The sequence below is a fragment of the Sebastes umbrosus genome, chromosome 1, assembly GCF_015220745.1.
Source record: "Sebastes umbrosus isolate fSebUmb1 chromosome 1, fSebUmb1.pri, whole genome shotgun sequence".
Taxonomy (NCBI): domain Eukaryota; kingdom Metazoa; phylum Chordata; class Actinopteri; order Perciformes; family Sebastidae; genus Sebastes; species Sebastes umbrosus.
Window position 1 is genome coordinate 5,538,296 of NC_051269.1, and position 16,894 is coordinate 5,555,189.

Below are 16,894 nucleotides of genomic sequence, written 5' to 3' on the forward strand. Positions count from 1 at the left end.
CACCGGGACTGTGAGGACAATGTGATTGGTAGAATTAGGAGGGAACGAGTGTCCAGGGACCACCTCTCCTACAAGCTCCTTGATTTCTGTCAGAAAAAAAAAAACGTTTTCTTGGTTTTCCTCTCGGTAGTTGCCGTGATTCACCGTAAATAACCACTGATCAACAGGCTCATTACTATGCAGAAACATTCATGAGGTGCTTTTGCATCGACCATTTATGGTTGAATGTGGGCATGTCAAGGGCGGGATATGAGGCTGGTCCTCGTGCGTACAATTCCAAGTTGATTTGCGATTTATAAAAGGAAATTGCGCACTTACAGGCGTACGCACGGTTTTATAAATCAGAAGATTTTTTTTGGCGTACGTACATTTGCCCATTTGAACGAACGCCAACATTTAGTGTGGATCCTACGCACTGTTTTATAAATGAGACCCCAGATCCAAACAGTACCTCTGGGTAGTACAGACTAATATAATTCACAGCAAATTTGCATTGAAATGTAAAACACGCACGGGGTTAAGGACACAGATGACCTCTGCATTTTATTTACAAATCAAACTGGAAGCCCAGGTAATGCCAGTTCTGTGTTTTCTATGTGCAAATTCAGGAGGCGCATACAGCTGCTCAGCTAGGAGATCTATTACATTTCAGTTATATCTGGAGAAAATCTTCTGGATTTGAATTGGAAATGTGAGAGAAAGACATATGCTGTTCAACCTATGCAATCCCACTGCAGGAAGCAGATGTGGGTGTAAATGTCTTAAATCATCTAAAGGGTCCCCAGGTAGTCCAATGTGAGTAAAATATAATTGACATTCTCTGTTTAAGATGTTTTAGGATGGATTCTGTATGAACAGATAACAATAAATGTGTCATACCCTTAACTGTAGCAGGTTGTTGTTGTGAGGCCCAGACAACTAGCAGTTCATGTGTATTCTTGTATGTGTGTATGCGTCTCGTATGACTCACAGGCACCGGCTCCATTTAAGTCAGAAGGGGGGGGTCCATGCAGATAATGAGCAGATGGCATGGGAACACACGCATGCCCCCTGCCATCCATCTGGACAGTTCTGCAGGTGAAGTGTAAAGTGTTCACTCACAAAAAAAAAAAAAAAGTGTCTGACATCAAAGTGGTAAACAGCATGGCCGAACATGAAAGAAAAACACAGCAGTATGACTTAAGGCCTGGTCAAAAGAGGCTACATTTGTCTGTTGATCAGCCAAAGCAGCAGACAGTGTTGAAGGGAGAGAGAGAGAGAGAGAGAGAGAGAGACAGGGAGAGGGAGAGACAGGGAGAGAGAGAGACAGAGAGACAGGGAGAGAGAGAGACAGAGAGACAGAGAGAGAGAGAACAGAGGGAGGGGAAACATGCTGTGAAGGACATTGACATAGAAAGGTGTACTGTATGCATGCTTTTCACACAGATACACGGCCTTGTTAAAAAAACAATAATCCGTAAACATGCTGTAATACAGTCAGCCCACAGTTTGTTGTTAGACAGTAGATAAATTGACAATAAGGTCTAATGCCTCATCCACACTTGGAACGTCAGGAGCGCGTGGCGGTGGTGTGATTCACGTGTCGGGTGTTCACATCAGCTGCGTTTCAGCTGCGTGTCTGCTGCTGTCAACCCTTTCTTTCTACATAGAGTTTGCCATTTATAATGGCCATTTCATTGCATTATAAATATCATTTATATTTATTTTAGACAGAGAAAGGTTAAGAAACGTGTGGTAATTTGTAAATAATAGTAATAATCCACAATTAAAACCCGTACTATATTCATTCATGAAGCTCTCCAAGTCACTGCATGTTCTACAACACAGTCCCGCACATATTTCAGAGTAAAAGCCTTGTGTTAACAAATGAAGGAATTCTGTCCACAGAAAAAACGCTTGAGGGCTTTTATTTTAAAATGAAAATAGGAAGTGTTGATTTAAAAATAAGTCTTTACTTTTTTCCATCTCCGTAACATATACCATAGATACAGACATCGAAACTGTAGTAATGTTGCTGGTATGATGTCAATATACAGTCAATAGATCACTTTCACTATCTGTTGTTGCTGTGAACCGCTCTCTCATATCGTCATTTCAGATTTGTAGTTCACATTGTAGTTTGTTTAGTTTTATGTTCTGCACGGATGTCTTGTTCTGAGAGTTTCTTGCACGAGTTGAAGTATGTGAAGCAGTGAAGTGAAGTGCAGTTTATCTGGCAGCTGGATAACTGAAAATATAATCTGATCCAAAGGAATGCAAAATTTTGAAGCAGCATGAACAGTGTGAAAGGAAGTGACGAACTAACACATCATTATATATACTGTACACTTCACACTTTTGTCAGACTGTGGCTAAAGATGAGAAAACGAGAAACAGTTTATAACATTTTAGTCAAGTTAGCAGTTTGGCTCTTGGTGTCCACCACTTTGGTTCAGATTGAAATATCTTGACAATGATTCGACTGATTGACATTACGATTGCTAATGAATTTGGTAATCCCCTGATGTTTTTATTTTGCACCAGAAGTTATTCTTGTACTAATTCAGTTAAATATCTCAATATCTACATGATGGATTGGCACACAATTTGGGTCAGACATTTCTCAAGATGAATTGTAATAACTTTGGCGGTCCTCTGAACGTTTCTCCTAGCACCATCATCAGGTCAAAATTCTAATGTGTCCAATACTTTGGTTTATGACCATAAACCTGCAAAACTGACATTCCAATCAGTGTAAGCTGTGGTTAGTGCTAATTAGCATGATTTTAAAATAGAAATGCACCGATTGCAATTTTCAAGTATGACTAGCTGATTATGATTTTTGACGATTTTATTTCCAAGAACTATAATTGGCAGCAAGGCTCCAGACAAACTTTTTTTTACCACCATCCCAAAAACTAATTTCAATTGACTTCCGTCCCAAAGTCAGCGTATTCCATCAAAAACATCGAAATGTCATCCTTTTATTGTCATCTATTATGGACATTTTTATAAAAATACACAATTCAAATGATTAGGAAATAAAAGTTAAATATTTGCTTTGAGAAAAACAAGAAAAATTGTAGTTTTAATTATGCATTATAAGCTGCTTAGAGCTAGTGTTAGGAAAACAGGAAAAAGGTAATAAATCCCTCTCTATTATCTCTTTTCTTTGCTGTGAAAACATCTCCTTCAAACAACTGGATTTATTCAAGTTTCTCAACAAAAACTACATTTTACAAGATTATATTTGAACGCATCATGACAGTGTTGTAATTTACCTTCACCCGATACTCATTTAATTTAATTACTGAGTAGAGCTTGAATGCATCATAATGCAAGTCAATGTAACCTCCGTTAATGTTTGCTGCTTAGCTCCGTACTGCCAGTAGACAAACCGGTCACTCTGATTACTCTGAGCAGCATCATGGGAATGAATTAGAATATAAAATAAAGCCATTAATGGGCAAAATAGCGTACAAAGAGAGGAAGAAAAGAAACAGGCACAACCCAGTATGATCTTAGCAGGTGCAGGAGTCGGAAAACTCAAAACTGACACAAAAATAGTTTAAAAAAGAAACGTGAAATGGTGTGCTACACCCTGCTTCCAGCACTCCCATATTTACTTAAATCGTAAGCGTTGTGACCTTAGGGGCCATATTTTCATGACAGCCCACGGTGAAGGCTTTGTGCCTCCAGAGATGTTTTTTGTTAGCCATGAACAGGTTTTCCCTCTCACCCACAGGCATTTGTTATTTCGGTGAACCACCATCTGCATCAAAGCAGCAAACCAGGCACATTAGAGGGTGTGTCGGTAGCAATCAAGCAGAACAGTTTTGGTGTGAAGAATGGTCACTATTTATACTGGCATGACCCAGCTGCTCGACCAGGTCAGTGGTGCCAGGACTACTTTACTGTATGTCCTCTGGTATTTATAGGGTGTTTGTTGTGTCTTTGTTGACATTATGCTTGCCCATTTCACTTGAAGAGTTTATGAAATATAAACTTTCATTTAAAATGCATTTTGTCGCAATACATGGTTAAGACGTTGAAGTGATTGTCTTGACTGAAATGGTATTCCTCCATCGGAGGAACAGTGTAAAGGTTGCAAGGAGAACAAATATATGTGATATTCATCAGTTGTGTTATATTCATCCATCACAGCTAAACATGTTGTCTATGTTTGGTATCAATACCATATTAAAGGTTAATGTTAATCACGTCTGTTAAAGTGATATCTGACTAAAGACCACTGACTAAATGATTCAGTACTACACTGTAGCAGCTTGATCTAACGTTAGCTTCACAGACCGACAGGACAAGCTGCCTTGTGTCTCTGAAACCTGAAGGTCATGATAAAGCTTAAAATATTAACCTATGCTTAAAAGTTTAACTTGAATAGTCTTGCTGATTATCCACAAGCTGTATGTCATTCACACTCTCTGTGGAGATGACATGACACGATCAGATTGATTGTTTCCCAAAAAAAACAGATTCCATGCCATTCTATTTGTCTGTTGGTCCCAAAAACAAACAATCCACTGACCTTCAACTGAAATATCTCAACTATATCGTGATGTTTCTTTCTCTAAAAAATCATTTTTGGTAAAGCCTAAATTGTACAATACAAAAACATGTAGAGCTACAGCTGATAAAAACCTGCAGCAACAGTTATGATTTCAATCAGCGAATATCTTGTGTGTCGCTGAAAAAAAGAAGCCTCTCCCGACAGTAGATTGCACAGTATAGGTTGTCTTTGGGTAAACATATATTATAACTTCACTGTGGTTCACTGTCACCCATTGCTGCTTGTATAAAATACAAAGGCCTTCAGCTCTGATGGATTTAATTGCTATGTACATGGCTCAACCACCTGGCATCAATCATTCAACAATGCACAATACATGAACCCTAAACACTCCGAATCTATGATCAGTTAAAATAACTACATGACCTAATCCTACCTGCCAACAGTGTCCTACTTCCAATTCATTAGGATAAAAAAATATCAGCACCAGAGTTTATTAATGATTTATTTAATTTATATAATTTTAAAATTAAATTACTAGAATTACCGCCTCATGGTTGCATGCCTCCGCTAGTTAAATTGCAGTCTACATCCATGTCTGTCATGAAAAGTGATCACTGTGATAATTAGCATATACATTCTTGAGTTATGGCCAAAAACTGTGGTTTGTGACAGTGACTTTTACTTTTGACTACCAAATTCTTATTGATTCACCATTGAGTCCTAGTGGACGTTTGTGCCAGATCTCAACAAATTCCAGAGCCATGACTGTCGCCGGCGTGGAGGCATACAAACTCATGCCTAAAGGAGAACACTGACATGTTTTCGGCAATCACTCGAATGTGGTTGACGATTTTCCATGGGAATTTGGTTTGACGTATTTCTCTATACCTCCTTGCCTTAAATCTAAAGAACTCCTGAACCCAACCAACAAGTCCTCTGTAGAGGAGGCAGAGTTTGAAGACTAGGAGGAAGGCTTGTCCATTTCCTTAACAGAGGTCGCTGAGGTAATCAAAAACCTCCTAAAGGGCAAGGCACCAGGAGTACATGAGATTCGCTCTGAGATGCTGAAGGTAGTGGACATGGTTGGGCTGTCTTGGCTGGCACGCCTCTTCAGTGTCGTGTGGAGGTCGGGGACAGTGCCTGTGGCAGACCGAGGTGGTGGTTCCCCCAGCTACTTCTATCTCTTGTTGTGAGTGCCACCAAGTGCAACATCATGCATGCTTTTGTTCGTTATCTCCATTTGTATGATTGATCACCTCAAAACAAGTCAGTGATGAGGGTAGAAGCTTAAACAATCCATCCATCACCCTGATCTACACAGCCTCATTGCACACTACTTCCTGCATGGGCACTGAATGTATACTGGCCATCATTACATCCTTCCCAAGATGAAACCACTCATGCAGAAAGTGCTTATAATCGTAACGCAGAAGACAAAGTAACAATTGTATTATAGCCAATGCATTTGAAAATCAGAGTCCCTACTAGTGCTGGGCTGTATACCGGTTCATCTCGTATGCCAGTTTTAGTTCCCCCCCACCCCCAAATCAATGTTATAAATGGCATTGTATCATTGGTTGATGTAAACTGGAAAAAGTATGGCACTGAACCTACCAAAAAAAAGGGTTAAGAATAGCCCATATTAATATCAAGAGTTTAAGAAATAAAGTGGATGAAATTTCTAGTTAAATTAATAGTGAAAATATAAATGTACTTGCTGTCACTGAGACACATTTAGACCACTCAATAACATACATGGGGGTAGCCATACCACGTTATAATATTTTTAGAAAAGATAAGAATATTTTTTGGGAGAGTCATAGCTATATATATATTATATATATATTCAAAGCCATATTCCCACCAAGGTTAAACTGGACCTGATGGTGCCTAGTATTGAGTCTCTTTGGTTGGATGTTCATCTTGCTCACTGTAAAACATGTTTTGTTGGCTGTGTCTATAGGTCCCCAAGTGCAAGTGTGCAATATGTTGAAGAATTATGTTCTGTGTTGATGAAGGCAACGGATATTGGTATATTTGTTCTTGGCGACCTTAATATTGATCGGCTGTCTGATTCATGCCCATTGAGAAAAGAGGTGAACAACGCTGCACTCAACTGTAATTTAACTCAGATGGTGAACAAGCCAACTAGAGTGTATTGCAATTATGCTAGGCAAACATCTGCAACTTGTATTGACCACATATCCAATATAAATTCCAATGCAGTATATGTTCCTGTGGGGTTTAGTGACCATAACATCATTGCTACATTAAGAAAAAACATAACTCCCAAATCTGGGCCTAAAGTACCCTATAAGAGGTCATATAAAAGATTTTGTGAAAATGATTTTGTTAGAGGTATAGAGAATGCTGAATGGAACCAAGTGTTAGCAGTAAATGATGTAGAAAAAAAGTCCTCAAGGTATTTACTGAACTATTTCTCTCTGTGGCTGATCAACATGTCCATTAAAGAAATGTACAGTAAGATCTAATAAGGCATCATGGATTGATGATGAATTTAGGGAGTTTATGCGTAAAAGGGATGAGCTAAAAAAGGCTGCAATAGAGTCGAAAGGAACTGAAGAGTTGCAAATGTACCGTGCAATGAGAAATAAAGTTACAAAGTTAAACAGAAAGAAGAGAAAAAAAGCATATTACCAAAACAAAATCTAGGAGAGGAAGAATGATGGTAATAAACTTTGGAAAACCATAAATTAAATATATGGGCAGAGCCAAGAATAATGCACCTTCATTCATTGATGTTAATGTGATTTTCTTAATAAAAGCAAAAGGACATTGCAAACCATTTCAGTGATCATTTTGCCAATAAAGTTGACAAGTTAAGAAAGGGCTCCCCTAGTGGGGGTGGTATGTTGCTTCAAATCATAACCAACTCTATCATGAGAAACATGCAATGTGTTTTTGAGTTTCAGCCTATCGAAATTGGAAAGGTGAAAAAACTACTTGATGGACTAAACAATTGTAAACCAGCTGGTATGGATAATCTGGATGGACGGTTACTTAAAGTTTCTTTGAATGTTATTAGTTTGCCAATATGTCATATTATTAATTTGAGTCTGAAGGAGGGGTTATTCAGCCAGGTTTGGAAATCGGCCAAGGTTGTTCCTCTCCCGAAAAACAAACGCGAGACGTTCTCAGCTGCCAATAGCAGACCCATTAGTATTCTCCCAGTGTTGAGCAAATTAATGGAAAAAAATAATCTTGAACAGATATTACATTAATTTTCACATAATTGATTAATTTCTAATTTCCCGCATGCTTATAAGGCAGATCACTCTACGTGCACAGCTCTGACACAGATGACCGATAAATGGTTATCTTATGTTGACAAGAAAATGATGGTTGGAACTGTATTACTTGACTTTAGCTCAGCATTTGATGTTGTAAACCTTTGGTTATTATTAACAGAATTAACTGCATATGGGTTTAGTCCAAAAGCAATCAACTGGATGAGTAGTTATTTATCCAATAGGATGCAGTCTGGGTTTTTTAATGGTAGTTTTTTCCTCCCATAAACACTTAAAGCGGAGGTCTCCAACAGATCGACCAGTAGCTCGCGACCAGTTTCTGAGTCGCTCGCCAAAGGTTCAAAGAATATGTAAACAAATTTGATAATAGGGATGTCATGAGAACCGATACTTCGGTACCAAGTCGATGCCAAAATTCTAAAAACGTGACGTACTTGTTTTCTACAGTACCGAAGGTACCGTACGATGCCTGCAGGGTCTGAAATTACCACCCGCCAAGTGTCAAACGCGGCTGCTTCTGTCCTCTGCGTCGGAGTTTGACACACACACACACACACACACACACACACACTATGTTTGAGAAGAGAATTCACTCCTGAGGGAAAAGACTGAACTGTTTTCCATCTTTTGTTGCTTATTGCTAAATCTCTGAAAAAGGTGTTTTTTTCATTTTACATTCAGTTAGTGAAAAACAAAAAGGCTTCAACACTTCCCCTCGGTGTCAAAGATGTTGGAAAGACATGCATGGGCAGCTGACGTTGTGAACGTACACAAGTATTGTGACCTACTGTCCAAGCTTGGACAGGAGTTTGCAGACAGATTGAATGACTTTAAGAAACTTGAGGCCTGTGTGACATTTATTGCCAACCCCTTCATGAAGGTGGACATATAGGTGAGATTTCCGGACAGATAGCTGAACTGTTCTGTGTCTATCCTGTTGAGATGGAGATGGAGGTTATAAACCTCCAAAATGATGTCCAGCTAAAATCTCAACAGCATTCACAGCATATCTGGAACTAGTAGAGCCAGAAAACTATAAGAACCTGTCATGAAATCTAAGTTCAGAACAAGACTGACAGATGAACATTTAAATGACTCCATAAGAGTGAACCTAAGTGAATACACTCTAGCATACACCTCTCTTGTTCACTCCATGCAGTGCCAGTCATCTCACTAACTGTTAAAAAGACTGAATGCATGTAATTCATGCATGTGAACTACAGATTATGAAGGGAAGTGATGTGATACATTGATATGTGGAAAGACAGAAAATAAGAACAAGTAAAATAAGTAACATTGTTTTGTTTTATATGACATTAATCTGAAAAAACATGCACATGCTGCTGAATTTAAGATGTTGATGATGTCAAAATGTGAGTGTTGGATATCAACATTTTCTAAATGTTCACACAAAAGAAGCTTATTCAGCTGGTTTGGGTGGAGCTGAGCAATGTCAATAAATGTTACTAATAATATAAAATATGAGTAGATCTCGGCCATTTTCATTTTGTCAAAGTAGCTCTCAAAGGAAAAAAAAGGTTGGAGACCTCTGACTTAAAGTGTGGTGTGCCCCAGGGGAGCTGCCTCGGGCTGCTACTCTTTTCTATATTTATCAATGACATGCCTTATATTTTGGAAAAATGCAGTGTTGCGCTATACGCAGATGATACAACTATACATTTTGCGTCAAGTAACATAACTGAGTTGAGGAGTACACTTCAATCCGAACTGCAACTATTACTTGACTGGATATGTGAGAATAGACTTGTTTTGAATGTAGCCCAAACCAAAAGTATGATGTTCAGGGCCGAACGTGCCACTATTGATGATAATCGGCTGTGCCTATCACTCAAGGGCTCTGACACTGAATAGGTTCAAGAGGCAAATTTGCTTGGTGTCACACTTGATGGACAGCTTTCATGGGAGAAACACTGAAAACACTGTCAAGAAAATGGGTAGAGGAACATCATGCATCAGAAGATGTTTCTCCTTTCATATCCCTGCTTCCAGAGTGTTAGTGACACAGGCACTTGTTCTATCTCACCTTGATTACTAAAACTGACCTGCAACACCTTCATTCAGGATTTTATGTGTTCAAATAATTCCTTGATGACTTCTCTCTAAAACAACAAGGTAGTGTAGGCTGGACCTTCCTCTGAGGCTGCTCTGCTGGCAGCCTTTCTTTCTCTCCAAACAAACATAAAAACACGTCTACTTGGATGAACAGATGGCGATGAATCCACCAGCCCAGAAAAAAAGTTCAATGGTTGACCATCAAAACAGATGGAAATCTGACAGAGATGGGCGCATCAGCCCAGACGGCTCTTATTAGAAGGTAATTGAGAATAACATATAGAAGCAGACACTGTAGATCAGTGAGGCGATTGCCTTCATACTAGCGGCTGAATGTAGCTAAAAAAATGCTACAGAGGTAGGGTTTTAAATGTTGGTTCAGCTGAAATGCTTCAAAATCAGCTTGCTTTCATGTCATGAAAATTATGAGAATCATTATGCTATGGCCTTGACAGTCACTAGATATCAACCCAACTGAACACCTATGACAGATTTCAGACCAGGCAACACGTGGAAAAACACCAGCAACCATCCAGCCCACCGTTCTCGTGTGTCCTAAATGTTACGATCAACATCAACTTTTGACAACTAATGCATGACTAACATTTGTATGGCCCTGTTTAGCAAGGTTTAGGTTTTCCTTTCCTTAAAGGTGCTAAATTTGAATTTTTTCAGAGCACATCTATTGCTTCCACACAGCTCTCAACATGGCGACAGCTGAGTCGGCAGCTCGCAGCTAACAGTGCTAAGAGTGCAAACGGCTGCTTATACAACCCATATTTACATTTGTTGTTAGGCGGCGACATCTAGTTGCCATAGTAGTTATGACGAGTGTAAAGGAGAAAGTCAAAGAACAACTAAGTCCACCTAGGGAGGAGGTCGGGGTGGATGGATGAGTAAAACAAACACGGGACTTTAATCCAGGAGACCGCAATTCATGTCCCATGTGAAATCAAAAGTCAACACGTTGAGTTATTTCAAGTTACGGATGTAACTACGTTACTACATCACTATATTAGTATGTTAGAGCGTACGTAACTACGCTAGTAGCATAGTAACTAAGTCACAAACTTATGTACGTACGTTTTAACCCATGCTATGATCTTTTCCTAAACCTAGTTTAGTTTAGTAAGTTTTGTTGTCTAAACATAACCAAGTAGTTCCGTTTCACGACGTTAACCACATGTTTATAACTGTGACTGTTTCCACAACGTTAATTGGAAGTCATGTATGTTGTTTTGGGAGTCAAATGACCTATTCTGTTGTGAAGGTGTGAGGACGTGTTGGTTCGAGTGTAGCAGGTGGAAGTCTGATGGGTTTTCTCCAGCTGTGATAAAAGAATACTTGAATACTTTCTGTTGTTGCAGAAGAAAGCTTTATACCCAGAATTAAGTGCAGCTGCCACGAAGGCTTTACCCAAACTCCCAACTCAAGGAGACCCATTTTCCTTTTAACTTGGAAATGGTGATTTCAATGAGTACACTTTAACACCGTTAAGATGTATCACCATTTTGCATAATGACTCTGAGCATTTCAACCTTATTTTATTTTTTTTCAGAACCGGGGCCTTTAAGAAGCGGAGAAGTCTGTTTGTAATGACAAGCAGCTGGTAAAAGCCCCGTCTTTAGAGATCCATTTGACATAATGGCACTCTGAATGTAGAAATTACCTGCCATGCGGATGTCAAGGTTTCTGGACTGAGTGGTAGGATAACAATTCCCCCAACGGCAGATGTAAAACTTTTCCATTTCATTAAAACTCTGAATTAACAATTGAAACAGATAATACAACCATTACTAAACAATGGCTTTAAGAACATGTCTACAGAATGCTCTTTAGACCTCGGCGGAGTGCTTTCTGACACAAAAGCTTTCTCTGGAATTCTATGTGAACACCTGTGTGGGAAATGTATTATCCATGTGCAGGTTATTATTATTATTATTTCTTAAACCAATTATTCAACCAGAGAAGAAATACTGAAATATGATATACTTTAGTGTTTGTACTGCTGAAGTGAAAGCTGTACATTTGTAACTAAGTAGGTGATAATTGTTTGAGTGGTCTTGTCATCAGCTCCTAGAAAAGTCATCAATAACTGTTGACCACTTCATGGTAAATGGACTTGCATTTATGTAGCTCCTTTGTAGTCTTCCGACCACTCAAAGCTCTTTACACTCCATGATCCCCAGCTCCTCCACTGTTAAACCGCCGACCTTCCGATTGGTGCACCACCCGCTCAACGTCTGAGCCACAGCAGCCGCCCCCACGTCACAGTTTCATTTTTTTTTAACCCTTCAACATGATCATCTTTATTTCCTTAAGTTCTGAACAGTACTGAATTTTCTCATCCGAAAAGGGGAGCCAGCTCATCCCTGAACATCGCCTTTGACATTTAATTGATGGGTCATTCATTAGCTAGGAGTAAACTGTGCATTTGGTGGGGTGTTTCACCATAAAATTTGACAAGAAATGCAGGACACATTTCAACCACAACTTGACACAAAACAAACTGAGCTGTTAAAAAAAAAAAAAAGATCTAATGCAAAAGGCAGTTTGGCAGTTCCGCAGTTTGAGGTTTTGCAAATGAATTGTAATTTCTCAGTGGTACAATATATCTGGATAGAGGTTGTTTTGTCATCCATGGGGCTTGTAGTATTAATTTAGTGTATTGATATTCCATCAGTAGTTTTATGTTGGGTTGAACATAGCAACAAAGTTGTTATGTAGTATTATCAGTAGTTTGGGTTGTATCTGCTTCAAACATACAGTTTACACTATTACGTGTAGGCCATAGTGGATCTGTTGCCATAGTTTTTTGTAGGTCTTGAAGTTCATCTGCATTATTTATATGGTCATGATGTCATTTCACATATCATAGAACACCCCTGCCTTCTTGATGTCTGGACTTCTGTGAGAAAACAGTCAAAATAACCGCTATGATGATCGATGTTTTGTGTAACGTCTGATGCCGTGCACAGTACGTCAGGTGTATACATAATACACAATCTAGATCATGTTCACATGTGGCTCAGGCTGCCTTCTATTTCACACTATAATTTACATTAAATCATTGTAACGGAGTAACAATGGAGTTACTCATGGAGTAGAAGAGCTCAACTAATCAAGTGTTTTACAGAAAGTTTTGCATAGTGCCAAAACTGTGCCATGAAATGACCCAGTCTGTACTGTAAAGTAGAGAGTAAAGAGTCCACAGCTTTAGCCCAATGAAATTACCAGTGGTGAAAGAAAGATTCAGATCTGTCACTTAAAGCTGAAGTAGGCAAGATTGGAGCAAATATGATTAAAAAATCCACCGATGAAACGGTCAAACTAGGCAGCGCTGATCAAATATGAATCAATATTCTGTTACGTTAATGTCTATTTCTCTCCTCAAATGTTTTCAGAATCATCTTGTAGTGTACGGTTTAGCTGTACAATGAGAAAGCTTGTGACGCTGCCGCAGCCATTGTGAAATCTGGTGAAGGAACGCCAAGTTCCGGTCACATGACCGGAGCACAGCCAATAGGAACGCTCTCTCAATGAAATGACATGTGATTGGTCAAAGTCTCCCGTCACGGGCTAGATTTTCTAAAGCCTGTAAGCAGAGCCATGAGGAGGAGCAGAAGTCTAGTTATCTCTCAGAACACTTGAATTACAATATGCTGAAAGGTTTTTATGGAATTTTTGCCCAATGATGCAAAAAATATACTGACTACTGGAGCTTTAAAGGCACAATGAGTTGGATTTGTCGGCTGTGGTTTGTAAACACAACATTCGAAGTTGGCCCTTCCTCCCCGGCTTGACAACACCGGAAGCCACGCCCCCCTGACCGCGGTTAAGGTTTGGGTGCTTGCCAGCGGGCGAAAGCCAACCACAGATTCACTCAAATTTTGGAATGAGCTTTGTCCACTTGCCATTTCGCCTCGCTGTATTTGCTTCTTTTTTTTTCTCGGCGCTGTTGTAGTAATAACTGAGTAACTTTAGCGGTAGAAATATAAACAAATGGAAACATCAGGTAAAGCACCTCAAAATTGTACAGCACTTGTGTAAATGTACTAAGTTACCTTCCACCACTGGGAAAAAACATCTTGGCCACATGTTGGCAGTCTGACAGCAACTGATCAGTTTATCCTTGTTCACTAGGTAGTTACAGGTCTGTCATTTCCTAAGATTCCTGGAAAGAACTCAGTAATTTGCTACTAATCATAGAGAAAACTGACATCTCCTCCACTTAAACCAGAGCAAATACTTGTTTATTATCAGTTCATTAATGGAAACTTCTATTTTCATACATGTTGAATTGTTTGCTTGGCTGTAAAGAAGTGTCACATTTTTGCATGTTCATCCCATCTGTTGTGTACTGACCAAAAGATACACAAGCAATTAATTAAAATTAATTAGATGGAAGTCTACCAATTCAACACTGGTTTCCCTACAATTAGGACCAAATTGCACAGTCCTTTCCAGGAAGAATCCATTTATTTGGAAATTACAGACTAATTATTGTGTTGACTTTAAATAAATAACTGTTTTACAATGCTGCACATAAAACAGCATTCTCAGTGGCGCTAAAACACATCAGCAACAACACATCATCTCAAAAAGGATAGAAAGTCATCGCAATAAGGATAATTATTTGTATAGAATTACCTGAAATGTTGCATTCAATCAGATACATTTTTCAGTCAGGTAAAAAAGAAAATATAGTACACAGGTAGGAAAATTAGGATTGCAGTATCTGTGGTGTTTGGAGCACTGCAGCGTCTCCAACAGTAAAGATACATTTTAGTAGAAACTGTGGTTGACTGATGATAACAACAGTGGTGATGATAATGATGACGTGGGCATGGCGGCGGTGGTGGTGATGCTGATGGTCATACTGAGGCCTAAAATTAGCCTGTGGTAAAACAAAAATGCTAATGCTGGTTGGTTTCCTCTGAAGTACATCAACACATCAACAATGGTTGTCATCTTACAATTCATCAAAATGAAAAGTAATTACACCTGTTCAGCTTCTTGCATTAAACATTTTGCCGGCACTCCAAATGTACCAATGCAATTAAGTGCTGACAAAATAGTGGGTTACTGGGCTGCTTATGAAGGGCCTCGTTCTGCCTCTCGGCTAAACGGCAACGTGAATGAAATGAATAATAAAGAGAAGAGCAGCACTCACATCCTGATGGATAGTGGCACCCGACGTAACTGAAAAACTAAAATCTAAACAGCCAGATGTGTGCCGTTACCAGCCAACACAAACAGGACATAGAGAGAAAGCTAGATAGCGGCACAGAGATGCAGAGGAGAGCAGCTCTAATCAAACAGCTGTTGACTGGATACTGTTGTGCTGTTGGGGAGGGAAGGGGAGGAGAGAGGGAGTAGTCCACCAGGACTGCATAACGCCTCGTCCACACTGGGAACGTGAGGAGCACATGGCGGCTGCGGTCGCGTGGCGGCTGTGTGACTCACGCGTCGGGTGTTCACACCAGCTGCGTCAGATGCGTTTCTGCTGCTGCAGCAGTAAAAGGTTAAGAAACATGTGGTAATTTGTAAATAATAGTACTAATCCACAATAAAAATCCATACTGTATTCATTCATGGAGCTCTCCAAGTCACTGCATGTTCTACAACACTGTCTGGCACATATTTCAGAATAAAAGCCTTGTGTTAACAAATGAAGGAATTCTGTCCATAGAAAAAAACGCTTGAGGGCTTTTATTTTGAAATGAAAGCAGGAAGTGTTGATTTAAAAACGCGGGCAGTGTGGCTGCTCTAACCTGTTAACACGGACGCCGAAATAAAAACAACAGGTAACGCAGCCGCCACGCGTTCCTGACGTTCCCAGTGTGGACGAGGCTTTAAAACTGTACTTCTATGATTGGAATTCAACAAGAGCTGTACTGTTACCCTCAAGATTGGAATCAGCATACCACAGTCCCAAAGGGCTCATACTTTTTGAAATAAAGAAATTTAATAAATACAGGACATGTTCCGTTTCCGATAAAGACAACTAGCTTTTTAAAGAACTATCATCTAAAAGAGGTTAGGTTGATCTAGCCTCCGTGGGATGGAGCTCAAGATGGGTGTTATTAGAACAACTGGGCTCCCTCACTTCCATTGAGGTGCCCTTGAGCAAGACCCCTAACCTCCATGTGCTGCTGCTCAGGGGCCAACAGATCAGACCGTGGTTGTGCTGGGCAGCTTCTTGAACATGGTGCTCTCAATGAAACTGTATTATTATGATAATTATAGGCTAAAAAAAGAAAAGGAAAAAAAAAACAGTACGGGGTGTGATGGTTGAAAGGAGTCACGATTCGGTTCATTTCTTTTTATTTCCATTCCATTCTGGACGGAGCACTTAAGCAATATACCTGCGTGTGCCGCTTGTAATACAAAACTGTCGCAGGTAGATAATAAGCCATCTCGGGATTGAAAATGTTTTAGAAATAGATTAAAAACGTGTCATAATCGATGTCTCACCGTCTTCATTTGCACGTGACTCACAACCCTACGCCGTATGTGCGCTGCAAGTGTAGCCAGTATGAAAATACTTTTTCCCATTAACTAAAATATATTGAGAAACAGACTAAATATATATAAATGCACATTTTATAATCACTATGCAATGAGAATGTATGTACTCTACTTTGTCCATGACAGGGTGGACATATTTTGCGGTTTGCTCATACATTCTCTGCCTGCACATCATTTATAAAAAAGTGCTGGCACTTGACCAACATACATTCCTAACAGCCTGAGATCCCGTTAATACAATGAATATAAAGTGAAAATCTCAGAGGCACTTTATGGTGATTTTGACCCAGCCGTAATGTACTAAATGAACATCATGCTGTATTGAAGAAGACTTGAAACTAGCGATTGAGACCATAAACTCATGTTTACAATGTTTACTGAGGTAATAAATCAAGAGAGAAGTAGGCTCATTTTCTTATGGTCTTCTATACAACCAGAGGAGTCGCCTCCTGCTGGCTGTTAGAAAGAATGCAAGTTTAAGGCACTTCAGCATCGGCTTCACTTCTCAGAA

The 16,894-nt window shown here is 39.5% G+C and overlaps 1 protein-coding gene across 2 annotated transcripts in view; it reads right to left on the bottom strand.

The window, feature by feature from the left end:
- The window catches only part of fhit (fragile histidine triad diadenosine triphosphatase), a 350,019-nt gene that overhangs the window by 294,105 nt on the left and 39,020 nt on the right, over window positions 1–16,894 (bottom strand). The window lies entirely within an intron of this gene.